At 43.8% G+C, this 15,114-nt stretch overlaps 1 protein-coding gene and 1 pseudogene across 2 annotated transcripts in view; both read right to left on the reverse strand.

Annotated features, from left to right (window-relative positions):
- LOC124776397 (endoplasmic reticulum junction formation protein lunapark-B-like) overlaps positions 1–15,114 on the reverse strand; it is a 128,415-nt gene that overhangs the window by 66,387 nt on the left and 46,914 nt on the right. The gene's annotated exons all lie outside the window — the stretch shown is intronic.
- Positions 11,088–11,204, reverse strand: LOC124778351 (annotated as a pseudogene).

Below are 15,114 nucleotides of genomic sequence, written 5' to 3' on the forward strand. Positions count from 1 at the left end.
TAATGCATACTAATTTTTTCATTACACGTTTACTTTTTTTTATTTCGACATCTCTTCACAGCCCTTCAATATAATTTCCCTGCATCTCTAACTGAAACCCAACGTCTTGGAAGCTCTATTATTCCATCAAGGACATCACTTTCTGCTCATATGTCGAATGTCTCTGGTAACGACGATAGAAAGCTCTTCCACAGAAAGGTAACGATGTCCTTGTATAGGTTGTTTCAACTTGGGGAACAAGTCGAAGTCTGGTGGACTCCTCTCCGGGTTGTAGGGAGGATGCGGCAACATTTCCCATCCGTATTCGCGCAGTGAAAGGGCTACAACATGGCCGATTCGCGGGCGAGCATTACCGTCGAGGAAGGTTGGCCCAGCCTCGATCCACTGAGGTCAGATTTTTCTGCGCGAGTTTTGCATGAAGTTCAATAACACACAGCTTTGACACTTGTTTCACATGGAACTATCTGTAATGATGATACCTAGGTGGTCATAAGCAAAAGTCATTTGCTTGAGATTTGACTGAGGCCGTCGAAATTAATTATTTATTTTTTGGACGTGGATAATCTGAAGCTCTCCACTCATTGGACGGCGTTTTCAACTCCGTTTCAAAGTTTCTAATTCACCTTTCATCAATAGCGACAATTCGGCACAAGAACCCTTTACTTTCACGATCGAATTATTGCTTGAGTAAGGTTGCAGTGTCCAGGTTTTTCTGTTCCTCTTCAGCTGTAAGAAAGTGTGGTACACACCTTGCAGAAATTTTTCCTCTTCTTCAAATCATACGTCAGAAGGGGAAAACTGATTTGGGGGAATTCCCGTGGCTTCAGTGAGTTCCTCACGAGTCGCACTGCGACCTTCTTCAACAGCATCTGCCACAAGTTTCCCATTTAATTCATTCGTTGACGTTTTTGGTCTTCCGGGTCTTGAATTATCGTCTATGCTAATACGACCACCACGAAAACGATTAACCGAACGCGAAACTGTACTGTAGTCTACTTTCCATCTATATGTACGACCTCTGGTCTTCAACACTCAGTACCCGAGACCTCTGCAGGGTCCATTTCTACCTATCGCCAATTTTATGTTGCAGAAAAAAAGGGCTCTTCCTTAAGCTCCCAATTACACCTGACCTAATTTTCATTGTTGTTGTATCAAATAATCCACAGTAGTACCAACCTGTGCACTATTTATGAAATGTTCCTCGTATGCTCTCCAAGTTTGACGTCATTCTGAGCACTAGCCCTCTTCCTACAGAGTTTTAAAACTAGAACTTCAATTATGGACGCCATGTATTAATTCCTCTTAATTATATTTACATGTGCCTATCATTCTCTACAATGGACAAACGTTTCCTGTTATGTTGGCGTTATCTTGATATTCGGAATGTCCACTTAATCTTAAAGACAAAGTTGAGTAGTTGCCTTTTACATATTCGTTGGGCACACACATTAGCTGTAGTCCTTAGGTACTGGATGCAGTCTAATTGTCTGTAGTTTCTCTCTACCTGAAAAATGGGCAACATAAAACTAAATGATCAGTGGAATCTTCGTCCCCACATTCACAGATCTGTGTTTTACCACACCCCATTCGATGGGGTTGTTTGGGGGAGGAGACCAGACAGCAAAGTCATCGGTCTCATCGGATTAGGGAAGGATGGGGAAGGATGTCGGCCGTGCCCTTTGAAAGGAACCATCCCGGCATTTGCCTGGAGCGATTTAGGGAAATCACGGAAAACCGAAATCAGGATGGCCAGAGGCGGGATTGAACCGTCGTCCTCCCGAATGCGAGTCCAGTGTGCTAACCACTGCGCCATCTCGACATCTCATTCGATGCAGATATTTGGGATATGGACGGTGAACCATATCCGGAGTAGGGGGACTGTCGTATCGTTCGAACCTGTTCCTAACGTTTGAGAATACGCTGTATAGACGCCTTGCAGTGCTTCTAGTGTCCTAGTCAGACCGCCATTCATTTAACTTCAAGGCACGTAAATGTGTTTTCAGTAAAAAGAGTTTTTGTGGTTTCGTACACACAATCATATTGTTGACGTCCCAACTAATACAACGCTATTCAGTAACGTACGGCGATACCCGTCGTACATATCCCGAGAATCACCTGTAAACCTTCGACAGATGAGCGAAAGTCACCGGTGACTCCCAGAATTACACTATGTAATCAAAACTATCACGACAAAAAGTTCTAGGCACCCTCCATCGGTAATGCTGGAATTCAATATAGTGTTGGCCCACCCTTAGCCTTGATGTCAGCTTCCACTTTCACAGGCATACGTTCAATCAGGTGCTGGAAGGTTTCTTGGGGGATGGCAGGCCATTCCTCACGGCGTGCTGCACTGAGGAGAGGTATCGATGTCAGTCGGTGAGGCATGGCACTAAGTCGGCGTTCCAAAACTTCCCAAAGGTGTTCTGTAGGGTTCAGGTAAGGACTCTGTGCAGGCCAGTCCATTACAGGGATGATACTGTCGTGTAACTACTCCGCCACAGGCCGTGCATTGCGAACAGATTCTCGATCGCGTTGAAAGATGCAATCGCCATCCCCGAATTGCTCTTCAACAGTGGGAAGCAAGATAGTACTTAAAACATTAATGTAATTCTGTGCTGTGATAGTGCCACGCAAAACAACAAGGGATGCAAGACCTCTCCACGAAAAACATGACCACACCATGACACCACAGCCTCCGAATTTTACTGTTGGCACTGCACACGCTGGCAGAAGACGTTCACCGGGCAATCGTCATACACACACCCTGCCATCGAATCGCCAAATTGTGTACCGTGATTCGTTACTCCACACAACGTTTTTCCACAGTTCAATCGTCCAACGTTTACGGTCCCTACACCAAGCGAGGTGTCGTTTGGCATTTACTGACGTGATGTGTGGATTATGAGCAGCCGCTCGGCCACGAAAAGTGTTTTCTCACCTCCCGCCTAACTGTTATAGTACGAGGTGCATTCAAGTTCTAAGGCCTCCGATTTTTTTTCTAATTAATTACTCACCCGAAATCGATGAAACTGACGTTACTTCTCGACGTAATCGCCCTGCAGACGTACACATTTTTCATAACGCTGACTCCATGATTCCATGGCAGCGGCGAAAGCTTCTTTAGGAGTCTTTTTTTGACCACTGGAAAATCGCTGAGGCAATAGCAGCACGGCTGGTGAATGTGCGGCCACGGAGAGTGTCTTTCATTGTTGGAAAAAGCCAAAAGTCACTAGGAGCCAGGTCAGGTGAGTACGGAGCATGAGGAATCACTTCAAAGTTGTTATCACGAAGAAACTGTTACGTAACGTTAGCTCGATGTGCGGGTGCGTTGTCTTGGTGAAACAGCACACGCGCAGCCCTTCCCGGACGTTTTTGTTGCAGTGCAGGAAGGAATTTGTTCTTCAAAACATTTTCGTAGGATGCACCTGTTACCGTAGTGCCCTTTGGAACCCAATGGGTAAGGATTACGCCCTCGCTGTCCCAGAACATGGACACCATCATTTTTTCAGCACTGGCGGTTACCCGAAATTTTTTTGGTGGCGGTGAATCTGTGTGCTTCCATGAGCTGACTGGCGCTTTGTTTCTGGATTGAAAAATGGCATCCACGTCTCATCCATTGTCACAACCGACGAAAAGAAAGTCCCATTCATGCTGTCGTTGCGCGTCAACATTGTTTGGCAACATGCCACACGGGCAGCCATGTGGTCGTCTGTCAGCATTCGTGGCACCCACCTGGATGACACTTTTCGCATTTTCAGGTCGTCATGCAGGATTGTGTGCACAGAACCCACAGAAATGCCAACTCTGGAGGCGATCTGTTCAACAGTCATTCGGCGATCCCCCAAAACAATTCTCTCCACTTTCTCGATCATGTCGTCAGACCGGCTTGTGCGAGCCCGAGGTTGTTTCGGTTTGTTGTCACACGATGTTCTGCCTTCATTAAACTGTCGCACCCACGAACGCACTTTCGACACATCCATAACTCCATCGTCACATGTCTCCTTCAACTGTCGATGAATTTCAATTGGTTTCACACGACGCAAATTCAGAAAACGAATGATTGCACGCTGTTCAAGTAAGGAAAACGTCACCATTTTAAGTATTTAAAACAGTTGTCATTCTCGCCGCTGGCGGTAAAATTCAATCTGCTGTACGGTGCTGCCATCTCTGGGACGTATTGACAATGAACGCGGCCTCATTTTAAAACAATGCGCATGTTTCTATCTCTTTCCAGTCCGGAGAAAAAAAATCCAAGGCCTTAGAACTTGAATGCACCTCGTACTTGCAGTGCACCCTGATGCAATTTGGAATACCTGTGTGATGGTATGGGTAGATGTCTGCCTATTACACATTAAGACCCTCTTCAACACGTTTCCACTTCACTGCCACACCAGAAACAGTGGACTTAGGGACGTTTAAGAGTGTGGAAATCTCGCGTAGAGACGTATGACGCAAGTGACACCCAACTATCTGACCACGTTTGAAGGACGTGAGTTCCGCGGAGCGCCCCATTCTGATCTCTCACGATGTCTAATCACTACTGAAGTCGCTGATATGGAGTACCTGGCAGTAGGTGGCAGCACAATGCACCTAATATGAAAAAGGTATGTTTTTGGGGGTGTCCAGATACTTTTGATCACATAGTGTATTTACAGGGGCAGTGAGAGCATCTGTAGATCGAGTATGGTGTTTACTATTCGCAAGACGTAAATGGTCTAAGATATTCACGGAATTGGAAAACAAACGCTGGTCGCCGTTTGCGCACGGCTAGATGCTACGGCCTACAGGCTAGGTAAGACGCTATGTTCCATTGTTACTCCACTTTGCCAGTATTTCTCTCTCTTTCGCTCGTTCAACCCCCTAATCGCAACTAGGGCCGAGCCAGGTGTTTCCAAGGCCGCACGGTACGGTATCAACTTCCTTTGGTTCCACTTGTTGGAGGAAGCTGTGTGACAGGTGCGGTGTATGACCACAAAGTCTGGTCCTCCCGAATTGAAGTCCTGGGTTTTAACGATAAGGCTCCTTCTCTCCCTGTCCACAACTGCGGTCAGTGGGTTGCCACTGGAGAACCTCGACAATTTCGTATTCTAAAGGTTTATGTTTCTAATTCTGATTCAACAATCACGATCGAAATTTTTCCCGTAAAGCTGCGAGCCGGTATGTTTCTTTCAATACATGTACAAGTCAGTCCTCACCCTCTCCCCTACCGTGATCCGAATTAGTAAATACATACACATAGAAAGACATTGCTTCGTGTCGCACAAAAACTAACGTGAGAGAGAAAGCGGATGAGTTAAGTATTAACTATAGTACTAACCTTATGGTGAACATTTCCCGCTTATTCCTCAGATCAGAAAAAAGGACCTCAAGTCTTTGCATCTTTCTGTCATCGTCATTGCATGTACTAGAAAGACATACAGGGCGTGTGCAAAAGCATGGAAACACCATGCCTAATATGGTGCAGGAAAACTCACTCGAAACACCTTTCAGTCGTCTCGCAATGGATAAGTACAGGTCCTGTATGGTTTCAAAGGGAACCTTATTCTTTCTGCAAAATTCTATGACCCGGTAGATAGCGATCTCGCACCCTTCTTTCCAATGTGGACCACAAAGACTCAACAATATTCAGATCCAGTGACTGTGGTTGCCAGGAGGGATGTGAAAATTCATCTTCGTGGTCACAAAACCAGTCTTAGACGATGCGAGCTGTGTGAACTGAGGCCGTATCGTCTTTGAGCACACCAACATCATTGGTGAGCAAACAATTTACCATGGTATGGACCTGATCAGTCAAAATGGTCACATAATGCTTGGCAGTAATGAAACCTTGCGGAGTACCCGCGAGGCGCACGGAATACCACGAATGTCTGGCCAAATCATCACCGACCCTCGCCATGTTTCACTGCTGAGACGTAAATTAGGCCACAAGTTGGAACTAGCGTGAAACAAGACTCATTCGATCAAACGACAGTCTTAATGCTATATTACAGTGCCTGTGTTATTCCGAATTATGATGCAAAGTTGCATCGGACGTGTATAATGTCCGAGGAACTTCGCATCATAACAACGCACGGCATTGCAGAAACTTATCTACCAGCCGAACATGGTAAGGCAATTTCAAGTACAATGTCTTCCCTTTACGGGACTACATAACAGATGTGCGAATACAGGTTGTAGACACGTGGTTGATGACATACGGACGTTTGGGTCTCGCCGTGAGTCGTGCTCGTATAGCCAAATGGTAAGGCCACCGCCCGCGATAAGCAGGAAATCCGGGTTTGAGTCCCAGTCCGGTACAAATTTCCATTGTAATTCTATTATGCAGCTGATGGTTATCCACATTCGCAACAGCGAATAAATTTAATGTATTCTTCTACTGTTCCACGTGCTCCTGTTACGGGTATCTGCATCACTGATGAGTGGTTTGAGAATTCTAGCTCGCCCTGCAATTCCCTACTATTGGAACTCCCTTCGCGTTGTTTTAGTGCTAACAGGGTTCACAAAACTGACATTCATTTCTGCAGTGACTTTTGCAGCTGTCGTCGTCTTATTTTTCGTTACCATCTTCTTACATGACCGTCCCTCACCATCACTCGAAACACACTTTCGTCCGGGTTGTTGACTTAGCAGATGATTTCTTTCCGCTTTCCATGTATACGGTGTAAATCTTCGATACTTTGCTCCTTGAAACACCAAACACTTCGACTCTCTTGGTTACGGGAGCACTCACAAAACGAGCACCAAAAATCGGTCCACGTTCGAATTCACTTAGCTCTGAGAAAGTACAACTACAGAGAACACTTCTGACCACGACTGGCGCTGATACCGTATTGGCGACATTGTACGGATGCGTTCGTGGTGAAAATACAACAGGGCAACCTGCAGGCTTAGCTAACATCTGCGTTTATGTTCAAGTATGTACTTCTCACGACGTTTCGATATTTTTATCAAACTCCTGTACATCTTTTTGATTAAAGGTGAATTACTGATGCGAAAACCGAAGCGTTGCCCGTGCGAGATAGCTAAATGCTTTCTCACTACTAGCTGTTATCTGAGAAAATTATAATTTTTAGCAGATGTACTCTGTTTCTTGTTCCGTCGAAACCGACTACACGTCAGACTAAACACTAGTTCTACTGGGCAAGCGAAGTGAAGGTGGAACTATCTTAACCAAAACTGGATCATTAGCTAAGTGATTTAGAGGAAATCAGCAAATTTTCAAGTCCGCATGGCAGCCTCCAAACGCGAACCCGTTTTTCATGAAAAACGATCTGACCTTTCAAGCCAGCCGCACTTAGCGACGTTAACTTGTTGAACAGTGTGAGTATTCAACCCGCAAAATGGTGGAACTTAGTTAAATTTGAATAGTTTCCTACGCACCACACGTAAAAGTTTCAAAATTCCTAAAACTTAGATACGCACTCCGTAAACCAGAGACGATGACACATCTCGTTCCCGAAGCACGCCAGCAAACATGCCTGCACGACCACCCTTATCGTACATGCGCTTATCTTACGAGGCGGAAGTATTATGCTCACCGAGAACGTCTGCGGTCTGTCAGCGTCCTAGAACCATTCGCATCGTTCGCGCCAGTCACATACAAGCACTGCTCTTTTTAATTTTCACATCTAGTATAGCAGTCAAATTTGCGAAAAGGATGTCAAATCTTGATGACTGATTATAGACGGTCATAGGCGTTCACTACGCAAGACGAGAGCAAAGTAAAAAATTTTAAGTCTAGTACTGAAAGGGTATGTTGCTCAGGTCCGGAAAGGTACTCGCTTTCCGACGTTTTACCCTTTCAGGACGCGCTCTTTGTCTAGTGTTTGTAGAGATCGTAAACTGCAATTCTGGAAGGACTACACAATAACCGTCTATGGCTTTTTTAAATTTATTTATCTAATAACTAAGAAACCTGGGGTTGCTCAGGTACGTATTTATTTCAACATGCTATCAGTCCATCCCCTCCTCCCTTCTCTCTTTTTTTCATTTTTTCCTTCCCCTCCATCCACCTCCTACCCTCCGTATCCATCATCTCTCACTTTATCCATCTCTTCTCCCTCCTCCCTCTATCCATCCCCCTTGTTCTCGTTCATCACCTCGACCCCTCCCTCTCTGTCTACCATTTCCCCACACCCTACGATCTGTCCACCACCTCCTCTCCCCTTTCTCTGTCCACTTCCCCCTCCCCTATCTCTGACGATCTCCTCTTCCTCCTATCTGTGCCTATGTTCTCCTTCCCCGTCTTTGTCAGTTCATCTTGTCCTCCCTTCTCTCTCCACATTATCACATTCACCCTAATAGAAGGTTGGTGGTTCTTACCATTGCAGTATTTCTTTCCAGATTGCAACAAATGTGTGTACCAAATTTGAATGAAATCGCTCTAGGGGTTTAGGATGAAATTTTTACCCGTGGCTTTGCTTGCATACGCATATGACAAACTTATTTCAAACATATTTCACGCATTTCACCTGTAAGTCCAGCGAATTTCACCCTACATTTTCATTTTCACGCAGCTAAGTATTTATGACATATCTCCAAAACTGTGTCATAGAATGATGCAATTTTTCTGGTACATGCAGTGGTATATGCGAATATTGTCTGCAAAATGTGTCACGAAAACAGTTAATAGCAAAGAAGTAATAAATTACGACGTCATGCTTCATGTGGCAATTTTACTGCATGAATTTTTCTTTTGTTAAATTTGTTGCAAGGCTCTAAGTGGTCTCATTCTCAAATACTGGGGTACGGGTATTCTTACGTCATGCGCTACACTGTTTTTTCAGCCCCACCCCGTAGGGTGGTGGTCCTTACTCCACAGTGATTTTTTCCACACAGTGAATGATATGTGTACCAGTGGATTAAGAGAAGATGTGGAAAACACACACACACACACACACACACACACACACACACACACACACACACTACATTCATTCATTCATTTTTATAATTTGTGTGGATATCTATTTTTTGGCAGCAGAGACGATACAGCCAACAATAGTCGCAAAAGTGCCATATAAAAATAATTGCAATTTGCGGAGCAGAATGATGGAAAAAAAAAAGTCCGATGTATATACATAAGTCCCCAATGTAAAACAAAAGCACTAGAAGACGAACACCAAACACCCAGCAGTAGTTTCAACAGTACCAATTTAACATTAGTGCAGTTTTCATAATAGTGTGAAGTACAGTAAACGTTCGTTATTTAAATTAAAATACACAAAATTACGACACAGGATTCGAACTTAGTGAGTTCCAGAGGAGAATGATATCCACAGCAACTTAAAATGAAAGCTGGGCAACGAAGTCGTTTACAAAGAGAAGTTCTTAATGCAAAGTAAAAACACAGACTACCCAGTTTTCGAACCGAGCTGGTTCCATGAGAAGGTAAGATCCACATAACTTATAGGACAAAGTGAAAACCGGTGTCTTAAATAATTCTCGAGCAGCAGTTAACGCTTGCAGCGAGAAAGTAGCCCATAGCAATCAATGTTTTGTACAAGACCGCCTGTGCGGCAGAGTACATTGTACACGCCAATATGACGTGGTTCAGATTAGCCACAGCCGTTGTGTCCTGCTCACAGTGTCCACAAGCGTCGATTTTCAACCAGTATATGCGGGCGGAGAACACCTGTGTCCCAGCCTCATGCGGATGGGAGAAGTCACATGACGTTTTAAGCTTCACCGAGGTGAACCACGGTTGTATGGCCGCCATTATAGTGTTGGGAGACGTGCCATTCAAAATTCCAGTCGTGATAAGCAGCTTTCTGGACCGTCGAGCTGAAATCCGTACAAGTGATTGGTGTTCGGCGAAACTGTCCTTCCATAGTGCTCCTCTTAGCGAGGCCGTCAACGTTTCATTTTAGTGTCTGGACATAAAAGATCAAAATCGACTAGCTAAAAACATCTCGTTTAGTCCCCATCCACAAATCGAGAAAAAAGACGTGGTAAACCCGAGATGTTCAGCGAAGGTAATGCAAATGATTATTACCATATTTTATGGACTATAAGACACTACGGACTTTACGACGCACCTTAATTTTTGAACAATTTTTTAAAAAAATAACATTTTTACTACCAGACTGCAAAGCCGGACTAAAAAAAGTAGTTTATAAAATCAAACTGACTTTAAAACCTCTGAAAATCGTCATCTGAATTTTCTTCTTCTTCTTCTTCGTTGTCATCATTGTCCTCTTCATATATAAGATGGTCCTCACTACCATCGACAGCGTTACTTATGCCGCACTTCTTGAAAGCTTCAAAATGTCTTCTGTCACTCTATACCACGACTGTTTAATCCCTGACACACTTGTTTGATTGTAGGTCGTTTTAAAGTACCCTTCGGCGTGAATTCACACACACTTTAAAAGGTTTATTTATTGAGACATCAAGATGTTGCAATTGTGAAGTCAGTCCTTCCGAACAACAGAAAGCTCTGTATTTCCCCGTCTCAATTTCTCTTTCACAGAATGTTTCGAATGACTACTAAATTGATTCAGGACAAGAAGACAACATTTATTCAATAAAGCACTTTTCGTTCTCTCACACACACTGTTAATCCGGAATTTCATTCCAGCCTCGTCCAGCCAAGCCTTGTCATGTACGTGAGCAACAACATCTAACAGTATTTCAGAAGGTTTTGGCATTGTTTTGCGCTTGAAAACGATCGCTGGATTAAGTGTAGTACCGTCGACGCAACATGAAAGGACAACAGCGTAGCGCATTTTTTTATGTCCACTTGTTTCTAAAGTTGCAGTTTTAGCACATTTCATGGCAACAGTTCTGTAGTGCACATCAAACGTCAGAGGAGTTTCGTCCATATTCGCAGTAGCTTAGTTCCACATTGGTTTTCTTTCGATGCTGAATAATAAAGCACTCACTCTCACTCCGTCTTCAGGCCACAAGTGGCCCATCAGGACCATCCGACCGCCGTGTCATCCTCAGTGGAGGATGCGGATAGGAGGGGCATGTGGTCAGCACACCACTCTCCCGGCCGTTATGATGGCTTTTTTTGACCGGAGCCGCTACTATTCGGTCGAGTAGCTCCTCAATTGGCAACACGAGGCTGAGTGCACCCCGCAAAATGGCAACAGCGCATGGCGGCTGGATGGTCACCCATCCAAATGCCGGCCACGCCCGACAGCGCTTAATTTCGGTGATCTGACGGGAACCGGTGTATCCACTGCGGCAAGGCCGTTGCCGAATAATAAAGCGATGGAACAATAACATTTTCTCTTCCGAGATAGTATGGTTTTGGTTCGCATGCTAAGTCCATTACACTTCGTAAAACTGTAGTACCAACAATCTCCACACTTGAAGTCTTAAGTTAGACTGTAGCGCTAGTTTACGAGTGTGTATTTGAATAATTTTGTATTAATTCCAATGCCAGTTTGATGGTGTCCTTGAATCCATTTCAATAAGTCGTCTACTAGTGTTCGCATTCAGTCCTCTGTTTTAACAATTAGTCTTCCTCTTTTTTCATTTTTTCTTTACTAGCCCGCCAATCGCGAATGTTTTTTTTCTGCTGGTGGAGGGCCGAAATGCCGCTCAGTTTCCATGTTGTTCTGCATATGGCACTCCTTTCGATTTATAGCCCGCATAAGATTTATTTTTCCGTTATGAAACTAACTACCAACAAAAATATTGTACTATTACCGATAACACAAATCGCTTTCAATCCAAGTTCACTGGCACCTTAGACTGCAGTGACGCATCATAGGCTAAACCATTTCTTGACAATCTGAGAGTAATTACCCCCTAAGGGGTAAAATGAAATTTTTTGAGGGATAAAAACTAAATGATTCGATTGTTTCAGTCAGGAAATTAAATTATTTTCAAAAGATCATTCCTATTAACATAATTTCGTAAGATTCTGATACTGATTATATAAGTTATCAATAATTACTTTTTCTCAATTAGCAGGATTAATGCGGTGGAGGTTCCCCAGTCCATCCATTATACACATGTTGTGCTTTGTCCCGTACATCGCTGATGATAAAAGTGAGACATATATGTAACAAATGCTACATATCACAAGGAAACGTCTTCTCCAAGTTGTAGATAGCACCTGCAGTAATTGGTTCATTACTTGCTTCCGAACAGATAAGTGAATTAAATAACAGCACGAAACAGCAGTAACTGCATAACTGTAAAGAGTGATTAGCCACAAAGCATTAACAGCCTAAAGTCGTCCAACTTCTACCAGTTCAGAAGCAAGGAGTGCAGCAATGAAGTGATTTGCGAAAAATAAGTATAGTGCACAGATCGTAACTACTTTGATTTTATATGGGGTTGCACAGTCAAGCAGGTGCCGCTATAGAGAGGAGTAATGCAGGGGAAGCATGTTTTGTAACGAGTACGTACTCACACTGTGGATAGTTAGCTTTTTTTTCTGAGGAGGTGGTGTGGGTACCACTTGCGACGCGCCACGAATTCCTTCGTCATTCATTCTAACTAAACCACGCGCGCGCGCGCGCACACACACACACACACACACACACACACACACACACACACACACACACGAACTAAATATCATTCATCATTTTAAAAATAAGTATTGCAAGAGAAGTCTTGTCATTCTACAGTTTAGTTAGGTGCTAAAGCTGTAATAATGCGGTGGGGGGGGGGGGGGGCAACAGATGGCAGGGGAGGGAGGAATACTAGCTAATGTCTGACTGCACTCAGGGGTAATGGTATAAGAAAGAATGGGAACCACTAGGCTAGACAGTGTTCTGGGTTTGTGATGGCGGTGCAGGAGGGAGACAGTGTTAGCAATCTTGGGCATCACCACAAATAATGTTCCGTCGCATCGGTGCACTGTTGCTGCCACTTGAATCTACTGTTGCCAGACAGAGAGGGGTTTCCCGCGTTATCGAATATATGCCCATTTTTAAGACTGGCGGGTGTAATTTTAAATCAAACAATGGACATTTTTATATTCATTTCGAGTGTAAGTTAATTTTGAAGGCAATTTTAGAAAAAAAAACAAGCGCCGCTTAAAATGGTGACGGGAAAAGAAAAAAACTATTGCCAGAAAAACAACTTGGATTTCGAAAAGGCAAATGGACAACTGAAATCCTTTTACGGTTGGTTTCTGACATACAGTTCAATTTCTCTCCGAATAATTACATCACAATTGTATACATAGACTTGACTGAAGCATAGGACGTCGTCGTCTTGTCAATTTTTGGGGAAAAAATTGGAGAAACTCCAGATTTCAAATTTACTCGTGCGTAACATTGTAAGCTTTGTGAGCAAAAGGAAGAGAATCATTTTGCAACACGAAACTACACTGGGACTCAGAAATTTGCAGAGTGCCCCCGCATTGATCAGTCTTGACTCCCTTATTAGTCAACATTTATACTGCACACCTTTTTGACCTCTTTGCCAGTGACATTCAGATACTACAATGAGCAGACGACGTATGTATATATTCCGAATACAGTACTCTTCAGTCCTGTCATTTGCAAAAGCATACGTCTGCATGAGAGATGTACAGAAGGGGCTTCAAAAGCTCTAATACCAAGTCTACTCTTATGATCTTTACTTGAGATAGGATTCGACTTCCCCAAACAATGCAACACTTCTGCAGACAAGCAGACACTCGAGTTACGTCATTGCTCTACTTTTAGCCGCGCGGAGTGGTCGCGCAGTTTGAAGCGCTACGTCACTGACTGCGCGGTCCCTACCGCCGGAGGTTCGAGTCCTCCCTCGGGCGTGTGTGTGTGTGTGTGTGTGTGTGTGTGTGTGTGTGTGTGTGTGTGTTTTTTTTGTTCTTGGCATAAGTTAGTTTAAGTAGTGTGTAAGTCCAGGGACGTCAGCAGTTTGGTCCCCTAGGAATTCACACACATTTGGACTTTTTTTTTTGCTCTACTTTTAACAACACAACAAAAACAAAATTTCAATTATATCACCATTACCGTGTGACGGCGGCCTGAGAAATTTTCTCAATATCTCATAGGTCAAATGAAGAAAGAGTCACCTTTCCGCGCGACACCGACAGGGAATTGTCACAGCTACACAGACGGCAGAAGTTTGCACCCATTTCGATTAATACTTCCTTTTAAGTTCCGGCTCACAGAGTCCTTGACGTCATCGGAATGCTGTCAACGGTATCTATTTCCTGTGGCGCTGACAAGGGAACCTCCCCATCGCACCCCCTTCAGATTTAGTTATAAATTGGCACAGTGGATAGGCCTTGATAAACTGAACACAGATCAATTGAGAAAACAGGAAGAAGTTGTATGGAACTGTGAAAAAATAAGCAAAATATACAAACTGAGTAGTCCATGAGCCACATAGGCGACATCATGGAGAATGTAAGCTAAGGAGCGCCGTGGTCTCCTGGCAGCGTGAGCAGCTGCTGAACGAGAGGTCCTTGGTTCAAGTCCCTTCTCGAGTGAATATTTTACTTTCTTTACTTTTGCATACTTATTATCTGTCTGTTCGTTTATTGATGTCTCTGTTCACTGTAATAAGTTTAGTGTCTGTGTTTTGCGACCGCACCGCAGAACCGTGCGATTAGTAGACGAAAGGACGTGCCTCTCCAATGGGAACCGAAAACATTTGATCGCAATGTCAAAGGTCAACCGATTCCTCCACAGGAAAACACATCTGATATATTCTATACGAAACTGGTGACGGCATGTGCGTCACATGACAGGAATATGTTGTCGACCCACCTAACTTGTACACTTTGTGAATTGGTAAAAAGATTCTTCTGCCATGCCCGATTTAGGTTTTCTTGTGGATGTGATAATCACTCCCAAAAAAGTGATGAAAACATAAGAGTTTGTCACATAAACTGAAAATAAAATTAAACTTTTCAATCGATGGAAGATTTGAACCAAGGACCTTTCGTTCCGCAGCTGCCCACATTACCACGAGACCACGGCGCTCCTGAGGTCACAGTGTCCTTGATGTTGCCTAACTTCCGATGAACTACTCAGTTTGTATATTTTGCTTATTTTTTCACAGTTCCACACAACTTCTTCCTGTTTTCTCAATTGATCTGTTTTCAGTTTTTCAAGGCCTATCCACTGTGCCAACTTATAACTAAATCTGTGGGGGGTGCGATGGGGAGGTTCCCTTGTGAGTACAATGGCGTCC

The sequence above is a fragment of the Schistocerca piceifrons genome, chromosome 2 (genome assembly GCF_021461385.2).
Source record: "Schistocerca piceifrons isolate TAMUIC-IGC-003096 chromosome 2, iqSchPice1.1, whole genome shotgun sequence".
NCBI classification, from domain to species: Eukaryota; Metazoa; Arthropoda; class Insecta; order Orthoptera; family Acrididae; genus Schistocerca; species Schistocerca piceifrons.